Genomic DNA, 27,755 nt, shown 5'->3' on the forward strand with positions numbered 1-27,755 from the left:
TAAAAACAAATAGGCACTTTGGGGTGCTATACATATAAATTATCAAATGTTGTTATATTTAAATAGCCATCTTCCAAACCCTCATCTAGTATAGAGAGAAGTTTCCTCGGAAGGGGGCAGCGAATCTACAGGGGGTGGCATTGAACAAGCAGTTCACCAGAACTGCTTGTGCAATGATAAATGCTTACAGCGTATGCTGTAGGCATTTACTGATGTGCAGAGGACATGATCCGCTACATCAGATCATGTCCGCTCGCACCTTAAAAAATAGGCCCCCATGTCCTAATGCTATTGCCTTTGTCTGACCTCTCAATGTTTGTGTCATTTTTTTCTAAAGATAAAACTGCTTCCTTTTCTTTTTTACTTAGATTATATTTTCTATTTGTATTGCTTTTATGTTCATAAAGCACAGTGAGGTCCTCCATAACCCTTTTTTGAAAGAGCTCAAGCTGTTTACCTTGAGTATGTGTAAGACAGAACCTAGAACCTGTGGTTTTTGTTTTGAATGGCCTCTGTATTTTGCTGTTCTTTATCTAGAGTTTCACATACATCTGAAAAAAAGAACACATCCATCATAAGATTTAGCTTTTTGATTTTGGTTGGTTTCAGATTCAACCAGATCTAACTCTGCTTGATCAGGGAATAATTTCTTTCAAGTAAGCATTCTAATTAACCTATTAACATATAATTTCGTCTAAAACAAATTAAAATCTTCATTTGGACAAAAGCCTAGACCCAGGTTTAAGACTTTAATCTCTACATTGCTTAGGGGATATGAAGAGAGATTGATTACAGCATTATTCTGTTTATTTATTTCTCTTTCATTTTCTGTTCTCTCAATTAATAGCAGTTTTGCTTTTGCTTGGCTGTATCTGTTTCTCTTCTGTACCCCCACCTTTTGAGATATCCTGTGCTTTGTGAAAAACCTGTTCTTTTTGCAAATTTTTGGTATTAGTACCTGTTTGGCCACTTTGTTTGTTAGATAAAACCTTAGGTCTTGCACCCAACTTGATAAATGGGGTGCTGGTTGCTCCCTCCTGTATTTTATCGGAGGCTATATATATATATATATAAATCCATATAAGGAAAAGAGAAATGATAGTTAAAAGATAAAGGACATGATAGAAAAGGGAAAGGATTCCCTGGCCAGCACTTCTCATTAATACACCATAAAAAATAACAGATGTGGTGTGTCTAGCAGTGAAGGAGCCAAACTCAGACAAGACAAAGAATCAAAATACTCAAAGTTGATACAATGAAGTGAACAATTTATTAACTAAGCAAAATAACTCTTACAAATTAAATAACCACAGTGAAATAAAAAGCCATGGCCATGGCAATCAAGCTATCTATTTGTCTAACTAATATTGCACATTAGAGGCTCAAGGGATAAAAAGTTTCAAATTAATATACAATATGACCCTTGAAGACAATATCAATATGGCATACTAAGTGCAAAGTAATTGTGACAATATAATAGCAACAATACTGGAGGTGAGACCAATTCGTCAATGGTGATAACCATAATATAAAGATGCTATGTACAGTGCAGTTCGTGCATCAATTAGTAAGCAACAATAAATGAAGCAAGCAAGCTAACGAACAGGTTAGTGACGTGATTGCCATTGCAAAGCGTTAGTTGTTATCCAGCAAAAAGTTCCATGCAGTGTTAGTGCTTCAGTAACACAAAGATTGTTGCAATTTTTGATCACAGTGCAGGTCAAAGCAAAGGTTTGTTAAACATGTGCTGAGTTAATGCACGGCGGCATCAATTGATGAAGACAATGATAGATAAGCAGGTTCACTAATCAACGATAAGCCAGCTTGAAAATGACAGTGTTCCAAATGAAGAAACAATACTGTTAAACGTTGTATTGAATGGTGAACAAACAGTTAAAGGCTAGGTCCTACAGAGAGGTGTACTCTCATCTAAGGGGCCTTCCGTGTAATCTCACCACTCCATCGTATGGAACGGACTTATCTGAGACAAAGTGCAGACGATCGGTCAAACTTCTCCATTAGCCAGCTATAGCTTATGCCAGGTCATGTGTTGGGCAGCGCTTCCTCCTTTACTCGGGCGGCCTTTGTCCTTTATCTTTTAACTATCATTTCTCTTTTCCTTATATGGATTTATCTTTATTGTCGATTCCCCCTGTGCACCCTCTGAAATATTACAATTTTGTCTGAGGTTTCTCCACCTTATTATTAACCCAGGTTGTATCTTTGAGCGGGTTTGACCGATAAATTAACTCTGCTATTTGTGAGTGACAACATTTTCTTTCTATACTCTTTCAAAGGTCTTATCCTGCTCCCTGGGATCATTATACAGATCTGTGGTGTCTGGTATTTATAGGAACCAACACAAGACTTAGAATATGGCAGTTATAAATGAGGAGGAGTGGGAAAGTGATATTTCTGAAACATTTTCGCTTGACACAGATACTGGTAGTGGCACTACTCAGGACGAGATTAGTGCTAATATATACAAGTCATTTAAAACTTACAAAAACCGGTCATGTAAACAGTTGAAGTTAAAATGGGAAATCTCTAGTGTAAATAAATATATTGAGTCTAAGATGATTCCAAGAGGATTAAGGTTTTAAAAAAGGCCAGGGAACAACCTTAAAGATCCCCTCCTACCTGACTTCACAAAAATTTGGGATGACTATTTATCTGACTGCTCTTTTAATATAATGAAATTAATCATTAAGGAAAATGAATTGAGATTAGAAAAAGCAAAAAAAGAGCTAGAAGAGAGTAAGATTATTATAGATAAATAGCAAACCCATGTGGAATATGAAAGGTTAATGAATGGAGTCAAGTTAGAACTCAGAAAAATTCAAGAAGAAACTAAGTTTCGTAAAAAACGTAAATTCCAAAGAGATTATCAAGACTATCAGACAAACAAAGTATATGATTTTAAACGTGACTGGAGTACTAATTTATCATCAGATACAGACAGATCATCAGCTGGTGAGAGTAATTCAAATAGAAATAGAAATAAAAATAAGAAGCATAGACGCAATCAAAGATCTTTTTTAGGGAACACCAAAACCAAGAACAAGGAAGGGGACACACAAGACGTAGGGCAGGGAGAAAACATAGAGGGGGCCGATATAGCCAAGAAAACGTACAATTTGAGAAGTCAGCAGTAGAAATACACTGTAAACCCTGTACAAAGATACAAGGCAATAATGATTTAAAAGTGGTGAATTTATCACATAAAAAATTGAATATGGCACACGAAGAGGTCTTGAAAAAGGGTCTATCGTACTCTCCTGTAAATAAAATAGATAAATTCACAGTCATTAGGGACCTAAATTTATTTGAACAAAAAATCGTTTTAAATAAAATACATCAAGGTAACCCAAAACAACAAACCTTAGACATGAGGGATAAACAAATGCTAGATAATCTAACTGCACTACATAGTGAGAGTAGACCATCATCGGTAGAAGCATCACAAGACCCTATTGATGGGCCACAAGATTTAAACATTGAACATATTGGATACACCACTTTGAAAAATAAGTCACAGTACATGCCACCCTTCTCTATGGTAGGATCAGTGAATAGCTTTGTCAAGCTAGTGGAAAACGACATAGCGAAATTAGATTTACATACAGGCTATGACAACAACCTTACTAAAAAGCAGCGATAGGCATTGAATGATTTAATGCAAGACAAGGAGATCACTGTGAAACCATCAGACAAGGGTGGCAATGTTGTAATAATGAACACCACAGATTACAAACAAGAATGTCTTAGACAGCTTAATGATAAAATTCATTACAGGTTACTAAACAGTGATTCAACTATGGAGTGTCAGATCGAATTGGATTACATTCTCACCCAGGCTATGAGAAACAAAATCATTAATAAAGCGGAGTTTGACTTTATGAACATTAAAAATCCGCGAACAGCAACGTTCTATACGATACCAAAATTCCACAAAAATAAAAGTCCACCACCAGGACGACCTATTGTTTCAGGACAGGGTAGTCTGGGTGAGAATGTATCCAAGTACATTGATTACTGCCTACAACCCTTCATACAAACCCTGCCCTCATACATAAAAGACACAGGGGATGTTCTGAGAAAAATAGATGGCTTAACAGTTGAGAACAACACAATTTTGGTATCCATTGATGTGGAATCACTATATTCCTCTATTCCTCACAAACTGGGCATAAAAGCTTGTGAACATTACCTTGAACAGAGAGGACCCAAATATAAAAATCAAACCAAATTTGAATTAGAACTCTTGGACTTTGTCCTTAATAATAATTATTTTATCTTTGCCAAAAAATTTTATTGCCAAATTTTAGGGACAGCGATGGGGGCTAGTTGCGCCCCATCGTATGCATGCCTATATTTAGGTAAATGGGAAACTGATTGCGTTCTTGATATTGCTTCACAGTATGAGGAAAAATTAAAATTGTGGGTCCGTTTCATTGATGACGTGCTGGTCTTGTGGAATGGAACGGTAGATGAGCTGAAGGAGTTTATAGCAAAATTGAATAATAACAATTTAAACTTGAAGTTCACATATAATTATAGTACTACCAGTATAACATTTCTGGATTTATTTATTTCATCCAGAAATGGTGTACTGCAAACTGAAGTTACTTCAGCTAATACAATATTGAAAGCCGATAGCCATCACATAAATTCTGTGATAAAAGGCATCCCATATGGCCAGTACGTGAGATGTAAACGTAATTGCTCTACTACTGAATCTTTTAAAACTCATGCTGATGATCTGAAAGTAAGACTAACTGAAAGAGGATATCCTCTGAAACAATTAAAACAAAGTTACTCCAGAATATGTAACAAGACCAGGAATTAAACCCTATACAGTAATCGTAAAGACTCTAACCTAGGTAAAAATCAAATAAGATTTATAACCACTTATAATAATAAATGGGAAGATCTTAGATCCATTCTTAATAAGCATTGGGAAGTTCTACATATTGATCCAATTGTTAAAACAATAGTGGGTGAAAAGCCAGTCTTAACTCCCAGGAGAGCCCCCAATCTGAGGGATAAATTGGTACATAGCCATTTTTCCCAAAACAAACCAAAAGGGACATGGCTATCTGCACACAAAGAAAAAGATGGTAATTTTATTTGTGGCAGATGTAGCATATGTAAAAATATCCTAAAAAAAGAGAGCTATGTGACAGAATCAAAGAACATAAAAGGGATATTAAAAACAAAAACTTGAAGGATAGTAGTGTCTCAACACACTTTTATACACATCACAACAGTGTGGCAACATGCCTAAAGGTAATGGGCTTAGAACTAATTGATCACAAAAAGAGAGGAGGTGATCTAGATAAGCAGCTTCTACAAGCTGAGTGTAAATGGAAATTTAACATGAACACAATGAACCCCAATGGGTTAAATGAAGAAATAAATTATGCCCCCCTTTCTTTACTTCTATGTGAAGTAGCGCGGTCTGCGTCCTGAGTGGAGCCCATTGGTATAGAATGAGTATCCAAATTTTAGAGATAACAAACAATTTTCTCTTTCCCCCTCCTACCTCAACTGCAGGGAATTTGCTTAATTTCAACAATGTGTAAAAGTAAAATTTGTAAATATACATCTTCTTATTTTAATCAGTGATGTGACCAGCTTTTGTGTAAATACAGGCAACATGACCACCCTTATAAACTATTTAATGTATGAATATGGCTATTTGATAGTCTCTATTTTTACTAATGATGCTAACAACCTAAGTGAGCAGCAAGCGTACCGATTGGAGGATTAAGACAAGCCCTTGGCCTCCGCAATGCGGGTATATAAATTTCCGGGAGGAAGATGATACCAGTAGCACTGATACGCTGTGAAGAAGCCGCACCGGAAGTTCCTAGCGGCAAAACACGTGTTGCGTGTTTGTACATGTCTCGGGAAAGGCCGCCCGAGTAAAGGAGGAAGCGCTGCCCAACACATGACCTGGCATAAGCTATAGCTGGCTAATGGAGAAGTTTGACCGATTGTCTGCACTTTGTCTCAGATAAGTCCGTTCCATACGATGGAGTGGTGAGATTACACGGAAGGCCCCTTAGATGAGAGTACACCTCTCTGTAGGACCTAGCCTTTCACTGTTTGTTCACCATTCAATACAATGTTTAACAATATTGTTTCTTCATTTGGAACACTGTCATTTTCAAGCTGGCTTATCGTTGATTAGTGAACCTGCTTATCTATCATTGTCTTCATCAATTGATGCCGCCGTGCATTAACTCAGCACATGTTTAACAAACCTTTGCTTTGACCTGCACTGTGATCAAAAATTGCAACAATCTTTGTGTTACTGAAGCACTAACACTGCATGGAACTTTTTGCTGGATAACAACTAACGCTTTGCAATGGCTATCACGTCACTAACCTGTTCGTTAGCTTGCTTGCTTCATTTATTGTTGCTTACTAATTGATGCACGAACTGCACTTTACATAGCATCTTTATATTATGGTTATCACCATTGACGAATTGGTCTCACCTCCAGTATTGCTGCTATTATATTGTCACAATTACTTTGCACTTAGTATGCCATATTGATATTGTCTTCAAGGGTCATATTGTATATTGATTTGCAACTTTTTATCCCTTGAGCCTCTAATGTGCAATATTAGTTAGACAAATAGATAGCTTGATTGCCATGGCCATGGTTTTTTTATTTCACTGTGGTTATTTAATTTGTAAGAGTTATTTTGCTTAGTTAATAAATTGTTCACTTCATTGTATCAACTTTGAGTATTTTGATTCTTTGTCTTGTCTGAGTTTGGCTCCTTGACTGCTAGACACACCACATCTGTTATTTTTTATGATGTATTAATGAGAAGTGCTGGCCAGGGCATCCTTTCCCTTTTCTATAATGTCCTTTATCTTTTAACTATCATTTCTCTTTTCGTTATATGGATTTATCTTTATTGTCGATTCCCCCTGTGCACCCTCTGACATATTACAATTTTGTCTGAGGTTTCTCCACCTTATTATTAACCCAGGTTGTATCTTTGAGCGGGTTTGACCGATAAATTAACTTTTATATATATATATATATATATATATATATATATATATATATATATATATATATATATATATATATATATATACTTTGGAGCCCTTTCCAGTTACGTACCTTAAAACTTGGATTATCATTTTTAATTATTTCTAATATTTTATATGTTTGACTATGTAGTTACTATACGTATTTTACAAAGGGACTTCCAAGACTACCAAACAAACAAAGTATATGACTTTGCCAGGGGAGGTAATACAGATTCATCACCTCTGAATAATGATAGTAGATCAAGGGGTAGAAATAGAAGACAAAATCAGAGGTCTTTTTTTAGACAAAACCAAGAAGAACACACAAAAAGAAAAAAGCGTAGAGCAGGGAAAAAACAGAGGGGAGGACGATACAACCAAAAAGGTATACAATTTGAGGAGTTAACAATAAATACAATAAATACAATAAAAGAAATTACTGACTCAGACAATACTGATCTAAAAATAATCCACTTGTCTGGGAAAGTATTGTTATTCAAATATGAGCAGGTCTTACAAAAGGGACTTTCTTTTTCACCTACTAATAAGGTGGATACATTCACTTTAATGAAGGATCAACATATATTCGCAAAGAAGGTGGTTCTAGGAAAATTGCACTATGGGAAAGAAAAACAGTAAATATTAGACCAACGGGAGAGACTGACACTTAAAGGTACACTCAATCAAAATGAAACTTTCATTATTCAGATAGAGCATGCCATTTTAAACAACTTTCCAATTTACTTCCATTAACAAAATGTGCACAGTCTTTTTATATTTAAACTTTTTGAGTCACCAGCTACTACTGAGCATGTACAAGAATAAGTGTGTATGCATTTGTGAATGGCTGATGGCTGTCACATGGTACGTGTATGCATTTGTTATTGGCTGATGGCTGTCACATGGTACAGGGGGAGTGGAAATAAACATAACTTTTAAAATTGTCAGAAAAAAATCTACTACTCATGTGAAGTTCAGACTAAGTGCTATTGCATTGTCTTGTTATCTTGGATTTGTTGATTATGCAAATCTACTGTGTTGACTGGTCCTTTAAAGAGCTTATCTCCCTATCAGAGGAGATTCAGACACCAGCTGACAGTGAGTCACACAATATCAGTATAGGTCATACAACATTAAAAGGGATATCTTCATACATGCCATCCTTGTCTGTGGTTCCATCGGTTAATACATTCATCAAATTAGTGGAAAAGGATATATCCAATTTAGATATACATACGGATACAAGGATAATCTCGCCCGTAAGCAAAGAAAATCATTAAAGGACCTTAAAGAAGATGAAGGTGTTACGATCAAGCCATCAGACAAGGGTGGCAATGTATTAGTAATGGACACTTAATAATACAAAAAGTCACTGATATAACACATTATGAATTACTTAAAGGTGACCCGACCATAGGATATCAGATGGAACTTAAAAATATATTAAAAGATGCCCTAAAAGAAGGGATTATCAACAAGGCAGAATATGACTACATGTACATAAAAAAGCCTAGAACAGCTACCTTCTATACAATACCCAAAATACACAAAAAGAAACACCCACCCCCTGGCATTAAGGGCAGATGCGTCTAAATGAGAATATCTCCCAATACATTGTTGTGAGTGAGCTCGTCTCAGGTGCAGTAATAAAGAGGTCCAGACCAGATATTTATCAAACAAGGGCTCACCTCTGGAGAGGTAATCTTTATTACACTGTTGCAACAGTGTCCCAGCACAAAAAGCAGTAACGCAAGACTAACACATTTTCATATACATGCATTTTTATACTATTACAGTAACTTACAAAGCAGAGAGCTAATAATGGCTGATAATGATTGGCCAATAAATCGCACATGATTAGTGGTCCTCTATGTTAAAATTTGGGAGATATGTTTTCTTGGAATGTGACCAGAGGCTAGCTGGCTAATTGATTGAGAAGTTGATACTGTACAGAGAAGCCTTGGATTTTACCTTGAGTTTCAGATATTTAAAAAAAAACAATGTATGGGAGAAGCCATAACTTAAAGATGTACTGATATATACTTTTTAGGCTAAAAGTAAGTTGTTAAAGATACATCACTTATTAGGTCAGGAGTGAATTGCTGGAAAATACAGAAGTAATATATCTGCAGTTTCAGAAAATAGTTCAGTAAAAGAAAAGGAAAAGTTTGGTTAAACATATAAAATAATGAAAATAGAATAAGCAGCTCATAACATTCCCCCCTTTGATCGCAAACGTCAAAGTGCTGTGATCACAAAAACTCAATGTGACTCATGGCAGTTTGACAATTACAATCACAATGCTATTAGTACATGGGCGCTCGCGTCCAAGATGGTTCACAGGACTACAAGAGGGTAAGCAAAAACAAGGTAGGAGTGAAGTTATTAGGTAGTAGGCAATTCCGCTATTACCGGACGCTAGTCGCCATCGGGTGGAGTAGACAACTACCTAAACATTCCTATGCTGTAAATGTGTGTGTGGCATGACATATGTGTGTGGCATGACCTAGTGCAGAAACATCCCCTCCCAGATTTATTAACAACAATTAACAATCCCCATCATTCTTGCAGAGTTGATGGCGAATAGTGGGTTGTCAGGTAGTATCATGGCATGTTTGGGAGGTGAAGGAATTCTGCACCTGTGAAGGAAATATAGAGAGTGTAAGTATAAGGTAATGCAAAATGAAAGCAAAATAAAACAATACAGAAAGACAATGAAGAAATAGAAACCACCAGGGAGGGAAAAAGGAGTGGGTTATGGGTATACAGGCTACGACCGGGGTGGCCATCAAGGTAGATGATGGTCCATGGTCTCTCCGTGGCCAGTTTCCCAATGTAGGAAAGTTCTAGACGATCCTAGGGACGTAGTGCATCCTGCATAGGGATAAGACTGGGAATTTTAGGGCACAGCTGGTGGGTAGGCAATAACATTGTAAGATCAAGAGGTCAAAAGAGACATAGAGTAGGAGAGAAGTAGGTGAACTCAGAAGAAATCAGGGTCAAGAGAGATCTCAACATGGTGGGGAGATTCAAAACGGATAGAGGGAAACAAGTATTTGGGAAAAGAATGAGACACAGTGAAAACATTCTTGCATGTAGAGATTAGACCAGGTACACATTGTATACAGCAACACATCAGTTTAAGGCATACTATAATAACAATGCCATACAGAAAAAGGGAGTGTAACCATCCCAAATTAGGTAGCCAATCAAAGAGATGGTTAAAAATACCTCCAAGGCCAAATTTGTCATCAATCACATCTTGGACATCCTGGGATATGGACCTAATAACTGTGAGATGGTGAGTCAAATTAAGTGATCGATCAGTAACATAGGTACAACATTCTTTTCTCACAAGACTACACCTCCCTCCCCTCCTTGGGAAGCCAGGAGGTAATCAAGGGCCATTCTATTCTGCAATGCTAGTTGTCTAAGCTGCTTCAACTCTTGGGCCACACTCTGAACAACTCCTGCACTCTCATTCATGAAGGTCTGTAGTGTCACAGATAACATGATGATGTCCTGATGATTCAGGTAGACACCAACGGCCAGGAGGATAGCTTGACCAGTTGAATCTCCAGCATACTGTTGGACAAGGGGGGGCAGCAAGCTTCCAGATTCACGTTTATTGCGAATTGGGCCCAAGGGCAGCGTGGGGACAACACGGATGGCTGGGGTTACCACACCCAGGAAGCAGATGGCTGTAGAGTTACCAGGGAGGACTGACACCGCTGTCTGTCCACATATCAATACAACCCAGGGGGTGGTCTGCTGAGGAAAGATTGTACAAGGGATGGGGAAACAAAAGTACAATTGGGGCCCTGGAGGAAACAAAAAAAAGTGCAGTGAGATTATGATTCACAGTCAGGATCATTCCAGAGAAATTTACCAGCTGGAAATGAGTGCCATTACTGGAGATTACATACTCACATAGGGAGGCACCCAACCGCACCGTACCTTGGCCAATTTCCCTGCAGATAGTACCATATGAGGTGCCTCCCAAAGAGATAAAATTACCTGATAGGTTGAACAATGGTGTACCTGGAGGAATAAAAGTAGACAAATCAAAGGTAAACAAATCAACATTAATACCCATAAGAGGAATACCCCCTTATGATGAGTGGGAATGCGAGCAAAAATATAACAATTGCCCTCTGTGCGATTGACTATAGTTTTGAGTAGGACAACGTGTGAGTTTAGTCCCTATTCACCTAAAGAATAGTTTGCTGTGGACAATTGGGCATTAGGTAAATTATCATTATGGGGAAAGAATCATGGGGGTAAATAGGGGTTGTGGCAGAGGTAGTTACAGGGGAACGTCAAGCAAGAAGGGGTGACTTTCGTTTCTCAGCTACCCACTTCATAATTTTCAAACCACATTCACTAGTGGGGCTATGCACAAACCCCTTAGGACCTTTAAATACAAACTTTGAGTATAATTACTTGTTGGGCAGCTAGTAGTGGGAGGGAAAACTGCCACAGATACAAGGTTACCAGAACAAGATTATTTAGTAAAGGGGTTAGGATAAACACACTGACCAGAAGACACATATTGGGAAATAGAGTAAGAGAGCATGGTCAAAAGTGTGACACAAAACAAAGGAGACATATTGAGGGATGTTACTCAAGATATCAACAGAGGAGTGAGACAATGAAAATAAGAGTTAGAAAGACAGATCTTTCAGTTTCACTCATTCAGCTAGTGAGATTTCACTATTTCTGGTTAGTCTGAGTTTCAAACCTGGAAGGGTCTGAATTAACCAATCATCGTCAGGGGTCTTGGATACCCCTTCTTCAGAGGCCTTGGTTGCCCCAGCTTCTTCTTTCTTTGGCTTGTTGCAGGCTGCTTCTTTGTCTGGGCTGTATCTTTTACACCTGGAGTAGTGGATCCAAGAGTCGACCTCAGCAACTTTGATAGCTGTTGGAGTAGTCAGCAAAACCAGGCCTTTCCAGAGAGGCTGCAGTGGCTTTTTTTTTTTTGATAGGTCTGGACTAAAATGAAGTCACCTGACTGGAAGGGGTGTGCAGTCACATCCAATGGCAAGGACTGAGAGAGAGAGACATGTCTGTGGAGAGAATGTCTGCAGTTGCAAAAGATAAGCAGTTAATTATACATCACCTACTGCAAGGTCAGGCAGGTGTAAGGTGTTGGCACTATACAAAGGAGGTGGCCTACCAAACAACAGTTCATATGGTGAGAGCTTGAGGGTCCCCCTATGGTTTTTGCGAGTTCAAAACAGTGCTAGGGGCAAAAAGCATCTACCCATTTAAGGCTTGCTTGAGAACACAGTTTTACAATAGTCTGTTTTAGGGTCTAGTTATTTCTTTCCACTTGGCCTGAGCTTTTCTGGATGCCAAGTAAAGCCTAAGGCTAATGTCAGTTGGTGAATAATATTACTTGTGAAATGTGTTCCTCTGTTAGATTCAATTACTCTGGGAGGCCAAACCTGGGTATGAGTTCTTTTAGCATTCACTTGGCAACTTCTTGGACTTTCACAGTTCTTGTAGGAAAGGCCTCGGCCCATCCAGTAAGTTGGTCCACTATCACAAGTAAATGTTTGAAACCCCTACAGGGAGGTATGTCAGAAAAGTCAATTTGTAAACATTCAAAAGTTTGAAATGCCCATGGGCATCCGCCTGGTGGGCTTTTAGGTTCCCCCCTTGGATTGAATTGAGCACGTCTCACAATTCAATACAACTCATTTTGCAGCTTGATGGGGGGGCAAACCACTGTCTGTTAAGGGGTTCAGCAAGTTGTGTGGTACCTCAGTGTGTTTGGTTATGCAGAATGGATAGCATAAGAGAGAGGTGTGGTTGAGGTAGAGCAGGGCATCCATCTGGAGTGGACCAGATACCAAAAGAGTCACAGGTAACACCAAGAATAGTCCAGAGGTGAACAGTTTGTTCAGGAAGAGAAGTGTAAAGAGAAGACAATGTAGTGTCAAAAGGGTGAGGTTTGTGAGTGGGGGTGAGAGAAGGATAAATGGCAGAGAAGCTGCATGCTAAGCAATTTGATTAGCATAACTATTACCAAGTGAAATTGGTTCCTGTGAGTGGGTGTGTGCTTTGCAATGCATGACAGAGATAGAAGTGGGTAAATGGATTGAGTCAAGGAGTGCAGAAATTTGTGGTGCATTGGCAATTTGGGTACCAGCAGAAGTTAGAAAACCCCTTAATTTCCATAATTGACCAGTGGCATATACAATCCCTAAAGCATATTTACTATCAGTGTAAATGTTTACTGACCTGTCCTTTGAGAGCTGACAAGCAAGTGTGAGTGCATGTAGCTCAGCCGCTTGGGCACTGTAGTGAGATGGGAGGGGCTCGGCCTCTATAACAGAATCTGTCATGACTGCACCAGAAACATTCACCATCCTCAAACTTACATCACAGAACAGTGTCCAATCCAGGTTAGGTAAAGGCACATCAGAGAGGTCATCCCTTGGTTTGGAGGAAAAGAGAGATACAGATAAACAGTCATAGTGTGGGGTACTATCATCAGGCAGAGGTAACAAAGTTGCTGGGTTGAGAGAGGTACAGTGGATGATAGTGATATTAGAAGGTACAAGAAGCAATGTCTCATACCTAGTGAGACGTTGGTTTAAAAAAAAATGTTGTGTATTTGTCTGATTAAGTAAGAGATGTACTGCGTGTGGCACATAAATGTGTAAAGGATGTTCCTGTACAAGCTTCTTTCCTCTATTTTGGCATTTGAAATAGCTGATTTAGTCTGTGGTATACCCACCTATAGTAAAAGTTTTATACTGGAGTCTCATCTATCAATCAGCCTAAGTAAACAAGCCAGTAATAAGAAACCACACTCACAGGGGTGCAGGATAGTTAAAGGGACAGTTTACCCAAATTAAGAATAATTTTTAATTGAAACTGCTTGACATAGTTAAATATACTAGTGCTGAGCATACAATAAACCTTATTTTCTTTCTCTATAAATATTATTTTTGAAATCTCAGATTTTATATCAGTTTGCCTATACCCCTTTGTGATGAGAACAGGATGTGATGTCACTAGTATGTGGGCGGGGCTAAGGTCCGGTGTCTGTGTCGCAGTTAGTTTAGTACAATCAACCTGACTAGATGTGTATTGTTATGCTCTGCAATAAAATAGAGTTGTACCATCATTGCTGTGTCCTGCATATGTCCTGCATCTCATGACATGGTGTCAGAAGTTCTGGACTGCGCTTCTGTTCCTGATCGATTGCAATGTCAAAGTTTACCCCACCTGAGCCTTTTGACTTCTCTCAGCCTGCAGCTTGGCCCACATGGCGTCAGCGGTTTCAGCGCTTCAGGATTGCTTCCAAACTGAACAAGGAGAGTGGTGAAGTACAAGTCAATTCTCTTTTATACTCTATGGGGAAAGATGTGGAGCCAGTGTTCAATGCTTTTATTTTCCAAGAAGGGGAAAAATTTAACTTTGATATAGTTATGGATAAACTCAGTGTCCAAAAGAAATGTGATTCATGAGAGAGCTTGTTTTCACAAACGTAATCAGCGTGTGGGAGAATCTGTGGAGTCATTTGTGCGCAGCCTGTATGAATTAGCTGAATTCTGTGAGTTTGGGGTTGCTAAAGAAGAGCAAATCAGAGACAGAATAGTTATTGGAATTGCAGATGCTGAAGTCTCCCTGAAGCTGCAGTTAGAGCCTGATTTAACGTTAGACGGGGCTATTAGGATGGCCCGCCAGAGTGAACTGGTGAAAAAGCAAAGTGCTGATCTGGGGTCTGAGAGTATTGTGGATGAGGTGCAACAGTCTAGGAAAACTGCTAGTGAAAGGCACAGTGTGAGCGGTAGATCTAAAGTACTGGAAAGGCCTAGAAGTGTATGGGCGCAACATGGGCGATGCACACGGTGCTACCGGGCTCATGATCAGAGTGCTTTATGCCCGGCCAGAGATAGAAGGTGCAGAAAATGCAACAGAATAGGCCATTTTGAAGTGGTGTGTAAAACTGAATACATTAAGGAGATGCAGGTGGACAGTGACCAGGAGGGTCAGGAAGTGTCTTTTGTGGGGTTTGTTGTGGAACGGACAAGCTCAGAGGAAGATTGGAAAGTTACTTTTACTGTAATGGGAGCCAAAGTTGATTTTAAGATTGACACAGGAGCTGATATCACTGTAATGTCTTTTGCTGAATTTATGAAACTGCCTTGACAGCCCCAGCTGGCGAAGGTTACTACAAATGTCCATAGTCCTGGTGGCCGCATTGATTGTGTGGGGAAATTTCTTGCCAGCTGTGAGTACAAGCAAAGGAAGTTTACCATGAGGGTGCATGTGATCCGAGGTCAGTGTGTTAATGGTTTATTGAGCAGAAAAGCAGCCTGTGACTTGGGCCTCGTGGCCAGAGTGAATGAGATTTCCGAAGATATGTTTGGCGAGTTGGGCCTACTGAACTGCAAACCTGTCCGTATAGCACTTAAAAGTGACGCAGTCCCATACAGTATTTCTACCCCTTGTAGAATCCCGTTCCCGCTCATGCCTCAAGTGGAGAAAGAGCTTATGCGCATGAAGTCTATGGGGGTTATTGAAGAGGTTGTTGAAGCGACTGATTGGTGTGCCCCCATTGTTCCAGTTGCAAAGAAAAACGGAAAGGTGCGCATCTGTGTGGACCTGAAAAGGTTGAATGAAGCAGTAAAGAGAGAGAGATTTGTGCTGCCGACATTAGAAGATATAGCTCCAAAGTTGGCTGGGGCGAAGTTCTTTTCCACATTAGACGCTTCTAGCGGCTTTTGGCAGATCCCCCTGGATCCAAAGTGCCGCAAACTGACTACCTTTATCACACCGGTAGGTCGGTTTTGCTTCTGCAGACTCCCCTTTGGGATATCCTCTGCTCCTGAAATCTTTAAAAGGGAAATGAGTTCTCTCCTGAGTGACCACGTGGGCACAGCGGTCGTCATGGACGACATTCTAGTGTATGGGTCTACAGTGGAGGAGCATGATCAGCGTTTAAGTTGTGTGCTACAGGCTATCAAAGAGTCTGGGCTGAAGCTGAATAAAGAAAAATGTCATTTTAGGGAAACTGAATTATGCTACTTTGGGCATATCATCAACGGGGATGGCATCAAGCCAGACCCCGAGAAAATCCGTGCTATTGAACAGATGAAAAGCCCTTCGGATGTGCATGAGCTGAGACAGATATTGGGCCTTGTAAACTACGTGGGCAAGTTTCTTCCGGATTTATCAACAGTTTTACACCCTGTCACAAAGTTGCTTAAGAAAGATGTTGCCTGGGTCTGGGGACCTTCACAAGAAAAAGCTTTTCTGCATGCCAAGTCCCTGCTGGGGTCTGCCCCAGTGCTGGGGTTCTACGACCCTTCAAAAAAGACTGTGGTTAGTGCCGATGCAAGCAGTTATGGGTTGGGGGCTGCACTCCTTCAGCTGAATGACAACAAACTACAGCCTATCGCCTACTGTTCCCGCACACTGACGGCTGCGGAGTCAAAATACGCCCAAATTGAGAAAGAGTGCCTGGCTGCAGTTTGGGCCTGTGAGCGCTTTCAGTGTTATCTAGTGGGTTTGGAGAAATTTAGTCTGGAAACTGACCACAAACCGCTAGTCCCTCTAATCAATTCTTAAGACATTGACAAAACACCTTTGAGATGCCAGAGACTTTTAATGAGACTGCTCAGGTTCAATGTTCAGGCAGTGCATGTGCCGGGGAAACAACTGGTTGTGGCAGATACACTATCCAGGCTCCCGCTGGCTGCTGCTGAAGAATCCTCCACAGAATCGGATGTGAAAGTGTATGTTGATTCAGTTCTGGCCTCTAAGTCCATTTCTTCAAGGAAACTGGAAGAGATAAAGAAAGAGACATATTTGGACACAGATCTGCAAGAAGTTATAAGGTACATAAGAGAAGGCTGGCCCAAGAGCCGGGCAGCCTGGATGTCTTTAAGTGCCAGCCAGAGAGGTCACAGCTCACGGATCTGGAGGGGTTGGCGCTGTTCCAAGACCGCATTGTAATTCCTGTCAGCATGAGGAAAGAGATGTTAAACAGGATTCATGATGACCACTTAGGCATTACAAAGTGCAGAGAGAGAGCAGCTACAGCTGTGTGGTGGCCTGGGATCAGCTCCGACATTGCAAATCACGTGTCTAAATGTGCCTTTTGCCGGGAACGCCGGCCTACTCAGAGAAGGGAGCCCTTGATGTCTACTCCGCTGCCTGCGGGGCCGTGGAAGAAATTAGCTGCTGATTTGTGTGAACTGCACGGGAAAAAGTTTCTTGTTGTGATCGACTACTATTCCAGGTATTTGGAAATTGCACCCCTGAATGATTTCACAAGTCAGGCCGTTATCATTCGCTTGAAGAGCTTGCTCACCCGCTGGGGCATTCCAATGGAGCTAGTGAGTGATAATGGTATGCAGTTCGCTTCTACAGAGTTCAGTGCTTTCAGCAGGGAATATGATTTTGTACATTCCACGTCAAGTCCACATTATCCGCAGGCCAACGGAATGGCTGAAAGGGCAGTTCAAACTACAAAATTAATTCTAAAGCAATCTGAGCTGTACCTAGCCCTCTTTTCATACAGGGCGACGCCCATTCAAGCCACCGGGTTTAGCCCGGCACAGCTGATGCTAGCACGCCAGATTCGCACCACTTTACCCTCAGTGGGTGTCTTCAAGCCGCCTGGCCCTGTTCCTCGGGACAAAGTCCTTAGGAGGGATGAAGAGGCCAAAAAGGGTTATCATTTCTTCTATGACAGGAGACATTCTGTCAGGCCTTTACAGGAACTGAAAGTGGGCCAAAGTGTCAGAATTAAACTGGATGATGAGAAGAAATGGAAGACGCCTGCTACGGTAGTGGGCCGCTCTCCAGAACCAAGGTCTTACACAGTCCTTACAGAGGGAGGGACGGTTACACACCGTAACCGAAGACATCTTCAGCCTGTACCTGAGAGTCTGGAACCGGATACCTCAGTACCACCGCCGGTGGGATCCCCTGTTCTAAGAGAGGTGCCTTCCCCTCAGCAAGATCACAGCGGGGATATATCTTTGCCTCCAGCAGACTCTTGTTCACCATCTTCTGTATCAGAGGACAGTTCATGCAAAGTTACATCAAGCGGAAACGTGGTGAAACTTCCGGCCCGATACAGGGACTGACTTTAGCTAGAACAGTGACCGGAAGTATGGGCAGAATAATCCATGGTCACTGTGGACTAGGGTAGTCTACCCCGATTTCCAAGTCAGGATGTAATTTATTTGTTCATGTTTTCTAATCTATCTGTTTTTATAATGTTCAAAAACAAAAATGTGTTGTATACCCTGTTGGTGTACCTTGTTATTTATTATATGCAAATGTATGCTTTGCCTTTGAAAAAGGGGAAGATGTGATGAGAGCAGGATGTGATGTCACTAGTATGTGGGCGGGGCTAAGGTCCGGTGTCTGTGTCGCAGTTAGTTTAGTACAATCAACCTGACTAGATGTGTATTGTTATGCTCTGCAATAAAATAGAGTTGTACCATCATTGCTGTGTCCTGCATATGTCCTGCATCTCATGACACCCTTTAAATATTTTTTTTTCCTGCCTTCTGTGCATAGCACTTGCTCCACCCCCTGACTCGGTGTTGAGCAGTGAGCAGTTTTTTTTTAGAGCTTGAATACATTCAGGTCAGTGATATCTCTCAGTTTGCAACTTATTTGAAGAGAAAAAGAAAACGTTTGCAACATGCAATTCCACTCCTGTATTAGAACAGACTTTTACACAGACCTGTATGTATTCAACTCAGAAGTCAAATCCACATCGGCATGAAGCCTCAATCAGCTGGAAAGCAAATGTAACTCTTTTTTTTTCCCCACTGCTAGTCTCACAGATTTTATATTATATATATATATATATATATATATATATATATATATATATATATATATATATATATATATACAAGGAAAGGTCTGCACAAGGTGATTATGTAAACAAACTATTGTAAAACAAACTAAAGTAAAAATATAGAAAATCATCCAGGTCTTATGCAATTATTATGCTCCCAGAGACAGGACCAGTAAACACAGCAGATTTGCATAATCAACAAATGCAAGATAACAAGACAATACAATAGCATTTAGTCTGAATTTCAAATGAGTAGTAGATTCTTTTCTAACACATTTCTAAGTTATGTATATTTCCACTCCCCCTGTACTATGTGATAGCAATCAGCCAATCACAAATGCATATACGTATAGTCTGAGTTCTTGCACATGCTCAGTAGGAGCTGGTGACTCAAAAAAAAAAAATGTAAATATAAAAGACTGTGCACATTATTTTTAATGGAAGTGAATTGGAAAGTTGTTTAAAATTACATGCCGTATCTAAATCATGAAAATTTTATAAAACCTGAGTGTCCCTTTAAATGTAAAGTGTGGGGAGTGATATTTAAATTTATTTTGTTAGCTGCCGATTGTGTTTGCACATTGGAGGTTTACTGTCTTTAGCATATCATTTACTAAAGCACTTTGATTGGCCATGGGGCAGGGTAATAGAGCATTGTAGCACTGCCCTTTTATCAGGGCATTCCAGGGACATTTAGCTGAACTGCAAAGAAGAAGATAAAAAATGTAAAAAAAATAATATATTTTACAAACTACTACATTTTATGTATTATCTCCTTTACTTGTTAATCCAGTGTTATTGCTACTCATGAACTTCCATGAGTGAACTGGTCCTTTAAGTAATAAAATGACAATTTTCCATTGCTCTGTCTAAGCACTGAGCTCCCATTTTACAGACAAATATAACACAATGAGATATTATTATCTAAAATTCATTGCAATCAACTGTGTTTTGAAAGCATAAAACCAGCTACTTCATATATATACAAATAAACTTGCAAATGCAATTTCTCCTATATTTTATACTATGCAGCTTGTATAACAAGCCATTGAAAATACATTAATATAAAAGCAATTTTACAGTGTACTGTCCCCATAATTGCTGACCATTTATCATGTATATTATATATTCAACCTTATTGTCTTATTTACCATTAAAACTCCACCTCCCCACTGCATCACAACCTGCATATACTTAAATATTTATTGCAAAAGAAACAGACCCAAATACATACATCTAATGACACACAGTCCATAATACAGCAAAGAAGCAGAACTCCAATGGCAAACAAGACAAGTTTTTTTACCTTATTATCTTTTCCACAAACATACTTAACCCATTAATCATATACAAGAAAAACTCTCATATTTACTAGAGCGTGACAAAAATCACACACACCATCGCACTTTCAACGTCCTTAGTTACTTCACTTGCATATATTTTATATGCCTCAAACAGATGGAAACACATTAAATCTCTAATCAGCCCATACATAAAACAAATATCACTTAAAACTAAAAAAAATGCTATTATTGGCGCACAAAATTAAGAACATACATATGACTTTAAATCCAAGTTACAGCAATAACAAGCAAATCCTTACGTCATCAAATGTCTTAGCTAAGAATCCCTGATACACACACACAGCTCCAGCATGCATCAAACATCAAGGCCAGCTTTCTTTTGCAGCGATTGTACACAAAAATTCATATCAACTTGCATACCTCAAATATTTCACTCCCAGCATTTATTCTAAAGCAATGCTAACATACATGAAACTTTTAGTAATACAGAAAACACATTTCCATTTGGGTTTTGACGTCCGCAACCCTACTATTCTCAAAAAGATAATAGCAGTCCATCTGGTCAGGGCATATATCAACCAGAAGATTGCGGAGGGCAATTAATTTAGGGAGCTCAAAGGACCCAAATCTCGGCCACTTTAATTCAGGATCAAGGCTGAGAGTATAGGAAACTCAGAGCTCTGTGCACAAAATATAAAGTCTATTTTTTTTTATAACCAAGCAGTACTGAGTTTTCCCTAATTTGCATATACTTTAGCAAGGGGAGAGTCTTTGTCTACTTTAGACAGCCGGGATCCCATTATTTTATCCCTGTTACTTAAAGTGAATGTAAATTTTGATGACAAAGTGCCCAGTCTACAAAAATTAGACCAAAAACAGGGGCACTTTAACTCCTCAAAATCCACACCTCACTTTAATCCCTAATCAAGTCCCTGCAGTTACCGGAAGGACACTTCCTCAACATCCCTGCCTAGCGGGAGAGATTAGCACTATAGTCAATCAAGTCCCTGCAGTTACCGGACGGACACTACCTCAACGTCCCTGCTTAGCGGGAGAGATTTGCACTATAGTCAAATCACAATATGCCTTGGATCACTATTTCTGCCTCTGTAAAATCCCTACCACCTGAAACTTTATTTTATAGTGGGCTGGCACCCTAATGGTGTTTAACTGCCAGACAGATGTCCCACTGAATTTAATAGTGATCCAGTATATAAAACAAAAACAGGGTAAAAGACCCACAACATATATTACACGTACATGAACACAAAAGACAAGAAGACACTCACAGAATGGTCCAAGGGGTAGATTGCGTCCGTTGTTTGTGGTCTGTTCCTCAGGACGTATTCCCTTATCGCCCCCCGGGACTCCCTGGCCAACAAGACAAAACCTCCCACAGGTAAGCTATAGACCTGAATCAGATGGGTGCGCACAGATGTTGGTTTCCAGCCAGGGAGGCACGGAAAGGTCGACCTGAAGTACGTCCCACCAGAGTTGCCATGTTACTGTCGTGAGTGAGCTCGTCTCAGGTGCAGTAATAAAAAGGTCCAGACCAGATATTTATCAAACAAGGGCTCACCTCAGGAGAGGTAATCTTTATTACACTGTTGCAACAGTGTCCCAGCACAAAAAACAGTAACGCAAGACTAACACATTTTCATATACATGCATTTTTATACTATTACAGTAAATTACAAAGCAGAGAGCTTATTGGCTGATAATGATTGGCCAATAAATCTCACATGATTAGTGGTCCTCTATGTTAAAATTTGGGAGATATGTTTTCTTGGAATGTGACCAGAGGCTAGCTGGCTAATTGGATTGAGAAGTTGATACTGTACAGAGAAGCCTTGGATTTTACCTTGAGTTTCAGATATTTAAAAAAAACAATGTATGGGAGAAGCCATAACTTAAAGATGTACTGATATATACTTTTTAGGCTAAAAGTAAGTTGTTAAAGATACATCACTTATTAGGTCAGGAGTGAGTTGCTGGAAAATACAGAAGTAATATATCTGCAGTTTCAGAAAAGAGTTCAGTAAAAGAAAAGGAAAAGCTTGGTTAAACATATAAAATAATGAAAATAGAATAAGCAGCTCATAACAACATCGACTATTGTCTACAGCCTTTCATGATGACATGCCCTTCATTCATTCAAGACACAAATTACATGATTAGGAAACTGGATGGGCTTACAGTTGAAGACAATACTATATTGGTAGCCATAGATGTGTAAGCATTATACTCCTCAATCCCCCACACATTGGGAATGGAGGCCTGTAAATACTATTTAATCAATTTTAATTAAACAAAAACTATTTAATCAACTATTTTATCAAAGAGGCAGTGAATATACAGCACATACCAACTTTACCCTGAACCTACTCAAATTTGTCTTAGAGAGAAATGTATTTGTATTTTATCATAAATTCTATCGTCAAATACTTGGCAGAGCAATGGGGGCAAGTTGTGCCCCCACATATGCTTGTCTATACCTTGACAAATGGGAGGTTGACCATATAAGGAATACTTTGTCAGAGTATGAAGAAAAAATAAACATTTGGGCACGGTATATAGATGACATCCTGGTGGTGTGGCATGGGACAGAAAAGGAACTGAAATAATTTATCCAATTTATAAACGATAACAGTTTGAACTTAAAATTCACATATACATCAAGTAGGGATGCCATTAATGTCCTAGACAAATAACTGTCAAGGAGGGAACAATTATGACTGAAATGTATAGGAAAGACACATCAGTCAATGCCATCTTAAGGGCAGAAAGTCACCACATAGGGTCAGTACTAAAAGGCATCCCTTATGGCCAATACTTTGGGTGCAAAAGAAACTGTTCAGCATCTAAATCCTTTGAAATGCATGCTAAAAAACTGACGGATAGATTATTGGATAGGGGATACTCACATACAAAAATTGAAACGTAACTACTGTAAAGCAAAATAAAATCCAAGGGATAATATACTATACACCAAAAATGAAAAACCACTGACAGGAGATAATACAGTGAGGTTCATATCCACATACCATAATAAATGAAATTATATAAGATCCATATTATCAAAACATTAGGACATTTTGATGGTAGACTCCATTCTAAAGACAATAGTCGATGAGACCCCACTTATGACCCCAAGAAGGTCACCAAGTCTACAGGACAATCTAGTGCATAGTTACTTTACAAACACAGCTAAAGACCAGAACTGGTTCAAAAACTACCAAAAGAAAGATGGTAATTTCATGTGTGGGAAATGCAATGTGTGTAAAAATATAAAAAAAGGCAATCAAGTAATAGATGCTGAAGGAAGAAAACATAAGATAAAGGGTCACATACATTGCAAAAGTGAAGGGGTTGTATATGCTATATTGTGTTCTTGCCCACAATTCTATATGGGCAGATATAGTGTCTTTCTCGAGACTCAGGGTTTCATTTTGTTCCATATGAACACCTCTATCTTGACTTGTAATTTGGAAAGAAAATGGAAAGGCAGCGGTAGAGGTATTGTTTGGAGCAGATAAAGTATACAAGGTTGAATGTTCATTTTTAATATATGTATTCTGCCTAACCAGGAGAAAGTTTTGCCATTCCATCCAGACAGATCATTCATTATTTCATCCTGAATGAGTGTGTATTTAGCATCTATCATATCATGGGGATTTGCCAGTAGATATATACCTAAGTTTTTGAGTTCTTGATGTTGTATCTTTAGTGGGCAATAAAAGGAGACATTTGCCATAATACTAGATGGGGTACCTACCATATGTCTAAAATTCTTTGAGTAATGCGGGAAGAGATATGTCTAAGTCAGTCAATGTTAAGAGGACATCGTCGGCATAAAACACCACTTGTATTCTGTATGTTGGACTGTTATACCCTTGATTTGACGATTGGTCCTAATTTTATGGGCCAGAACTTCAACAGAAAGGACAAAAAGTAGCGACAACAAAGGGCACCTCTGGTGTGTACCATTTTAAATCCGGAATGGTTCAGAGAGGATGTTATTTGTCTTGACTCTAGCCATGGGATGTGAGTATAAAGTGAAGATTCTTTCAATAAATGTATTCCCTAGATTCATGTTTGCCAGAGTGGCTTTGAGGAAACCCCAGTCCACCCTGTCAAAAGCCTTTTTGGCATTGGTAGATATTATTGCTAAGGGAATTTGGTTGTTATGGACGTATGAGATTAATTGAGCAACTTTAAGGGTGTTATCCCTAACCTCCCTTCCTGGAATGAAACCTACCTGGTCTGTATGGACCAGGTGTTTTAATAATGGGTTAAGTCGATTGGATAGGACTTTGGCATATATATTTACATCCATATTCAGGAGAGAAATGGGTCTGTGATTTCCCTGGCTTGGTGAGTATTGTGATGTGAGCCTCTAGCATATTTTGTGCAAAGCCTTTGTGCTCCTGTATCAAGTTAAACATATTGGTGAGGTGAGGTGTGATGATGTGGGTATATGTTTTATAATATTTGTTACCATAACCATCTGAGCCCAGGCTCTTACCTACTGGTAACTCCTTGATGGCATTGGATATTTCTTTTGTACTAAAAGGCTCATCCAATGTTTAAGAATCACTGTCATTGAGTCTTGGGAGGTTGGGGGAGGAGAGATTTTGGGATACATCTAAACTAGTATTGTGAGTGTTCAAAAGGGTGGAGTTTTGGTGATCATTTTTAAAATTGTAAATAGAGGAGTAGTAGCTTCTGAATATGTCTGCTATTTGAAGACTATCTTCACATGTTTGTCCCGATTTATTTTGCAAAAAGTAAACATAAGCTTTTAATTGTTTGCGACGGAGGGCCCTGGCCAATAGGTGTCCTGCTTTGTTACTATGTTCATAGTAGTGTTGCTTTAAAGAGAAGGAGTTACGTTGTTGCTCGTGTTGTAGGTATTGCTGTAGTATTAGTCTTTTTTGCGTCTATTGTTCTATGTAAAGTTTATTTGTCTTGTTTGTGTAGGCACTCTGCCGTGCTAACATCTTTAAGTAACAGTTGGTATTTGTTTTCTTGGAATTTCCGTAATTTCCCTTTATGCTTATTAAATTCCCCCGTAATTACACATATATGTGCCTCACATACTGGCATATGTGGCAGTTGACCAGTAGTGTTTAACTAAAAGTATTCTTCTAAAGTTTTATCATTGTCTAGCTTGATTAGTGGATCAGTCAGGAGGATGTCGTCCAGATGCCACTGAAATAGGATAGTTGGTGTCTCAGGCCATTCCAGTGTGCATAGTACTGGAGCATGTTCCAACCATGTTATAGGTAAAATTTTAACCAGTTGCACTTGGGACAAGCTCAAGGGATCTAACAAAAAAAAGTAATCAAGCCTTACGAGGCCCACAATAGGCCGAAACGTACGTCTGGGGTTTTGCTGTTTCTCTCAGAGAGGGATTGCCTGGTATTTCGGGGCTGGACTGTACTGTTAAGTCATGATCAGACTGATATGCTTCAAGAAAATTATTTTCTGTGAAAGGCACATGTTGAGCAAAAAGAGGCTGCTTCTTGTGTGGTAACTAGCCATAGAACAAGCTATTATGCTATTGTTCGTTCCCAGGTTGAGTGCATCTCTCTTTTTATTTATTCAAATTATGACACTTAGGGAAGTCTCACTAAGTGTGATGCGGGAATCCAGATGTGGAACCATTGCTCAATGTGCCTAGAGGGATATGGCTGCACCTCACTGACGAGGCCCACCATAGGCCGAAACGTACGCCTGGGGTTTTGCTGTTTCTCTCGTTCAGAGAGGGATTGCCTGGTATTTCGGGGCTGGACTGTACTGTTAAGTCAGGATCAGACTGATATGCTTTTTTATTTTCTGTGAAAGGCACATGTTGAACAAAAAGAGGCTGCTTCTTGGGTGGTAACTAGCCATAGAACAAGCTATTATACTATTGTTCGTTCCCAGGTTGAGCGCGTCTCTCTTTTTATTTATGCAAATACTACACAACATATACACTAAACAAGGATTAGGAAAATACGTTGCGATCGGCATCACAGAACAAAACATCATGAAAAAAGAATTGCACACTGATACACAAACAAAACATTTGCATTGCAGATTAGAAAACATTATTAAAAAATAAACATTTGGGGGGGCGGAGCCAACTGCCGAGGGAGTCAGTCGCACATCTCCTGAGCTCCTAGGCCATAACTATGCAAAATACTTATTTTCAGGATAAGAATGACCTAGACCCACAATTAACCTCTCACTTACTGATGTATAACGAATAGATGCTCTGCCTGAGTCAGATTCCATGACTAACTCCTTGTTTTCTAAATTTCATCGGAGAGAGCTGCTGCACCACGTTTAACGATATACTCAGACCTACCTCCATTACTATTAGTTCAAGTTTTTACAGCGTGGAACCTACAGCTGTTTCTAACATGGAGGAGACTCAAGAGTTACTACATGCCTTACTTCAGGATCTAGCCTGACAGCTTGAAAACTGCTTCTCAGACTTATCAGACACACTGAAGGCAGCATTAACGGGAGCGGCTAACAGCGCACACAGTAGTGAGTGTTCCGGAGACACGGGGAACAAATCTCTTATGGAGGACTTTTTAATAATGCCTTGCCAATTACCTCCGCTTCACAGATGCGGTGCAGATCTGAGTGACCCTTCACAAGACCGCTGTGAACAGCTGAGAGATATTCCTATAACACCCATAATAAGTACCGCAGCAGTTCCGGAACAGATTTCACAGAATGCGGAGATATGGCATGCATTGGACTTCACACTGCTCTTTATGGCAACTGAGGCCCAGCACTTTTTCTCTGCTCCTTTCAGCAAAGAGGTGTCTGTCTATACTATTATTCCACTTCCCATAACTCCTGTAAGCTCAGAGGATTTTGCAGACTTTGCTTCTACTAATCCAGAAGTTTTAGGGTCCCCGCAGGTCAACACTAAGCCAAGTACGCCACAGACTATGCATCTGAAACTTCTCCGGATCGTAGTAATTGGCAGAAGACATGTACTCTTAAATTTATGCAACCAGCACCTGCTTTTGAGAGTGGGGATAGGTTAAAATAATGTTTTTTAGTAGTCAGCTTAGCGTTTACAGGGATGGCTACTAATTAATTTCTGTAAGTTTCCTGTCGATAATTTTGTTTATGAGCAGGTTCCTCTTTGCTAAGACTGCGAGCTAATGACATTCTTCTGCTATTCATAATTACTATTAAAGTGTGTATGGAGATGGGAATACCACTTAAGTAACTAACATGCATCAGCTGAGACAACCACAGTGTAGTAGTTAGTCTACATGAACCTACTATACCCTATAATTGTGCTGTCTGCGGCTGAGACAGTATGATACAGCTTTTTTAGGGAATGTAGATTAGTTTAAATTATATTACTAAGTCTCACATAGCCAATATTTATTCTGTTTGGTAAGTCAGTATTCTTTGAACAGATATCCGCATACCAATTAGAGGTTCCTACATTATGCCCCCAACTATCTTAAAAGTCAAAAGTAGACTCAAACTTAGAGTTAACAGCTAAGCCTATCCTACACAATTGTACATAGCATTT

This window comes from Bombina bombina, chromosome 5, assembly GCF_027579735.1.
Source record: "Bombina bombina isolate aBomBom1 chromosome 5, aBomBom1.pri, whole genome shotgun sequence".
NCBI lineage: Eukaryota > Metazoa > Chordata > Amphibia > Anura > Bombinatoridae > Bombina > Bombina bombina.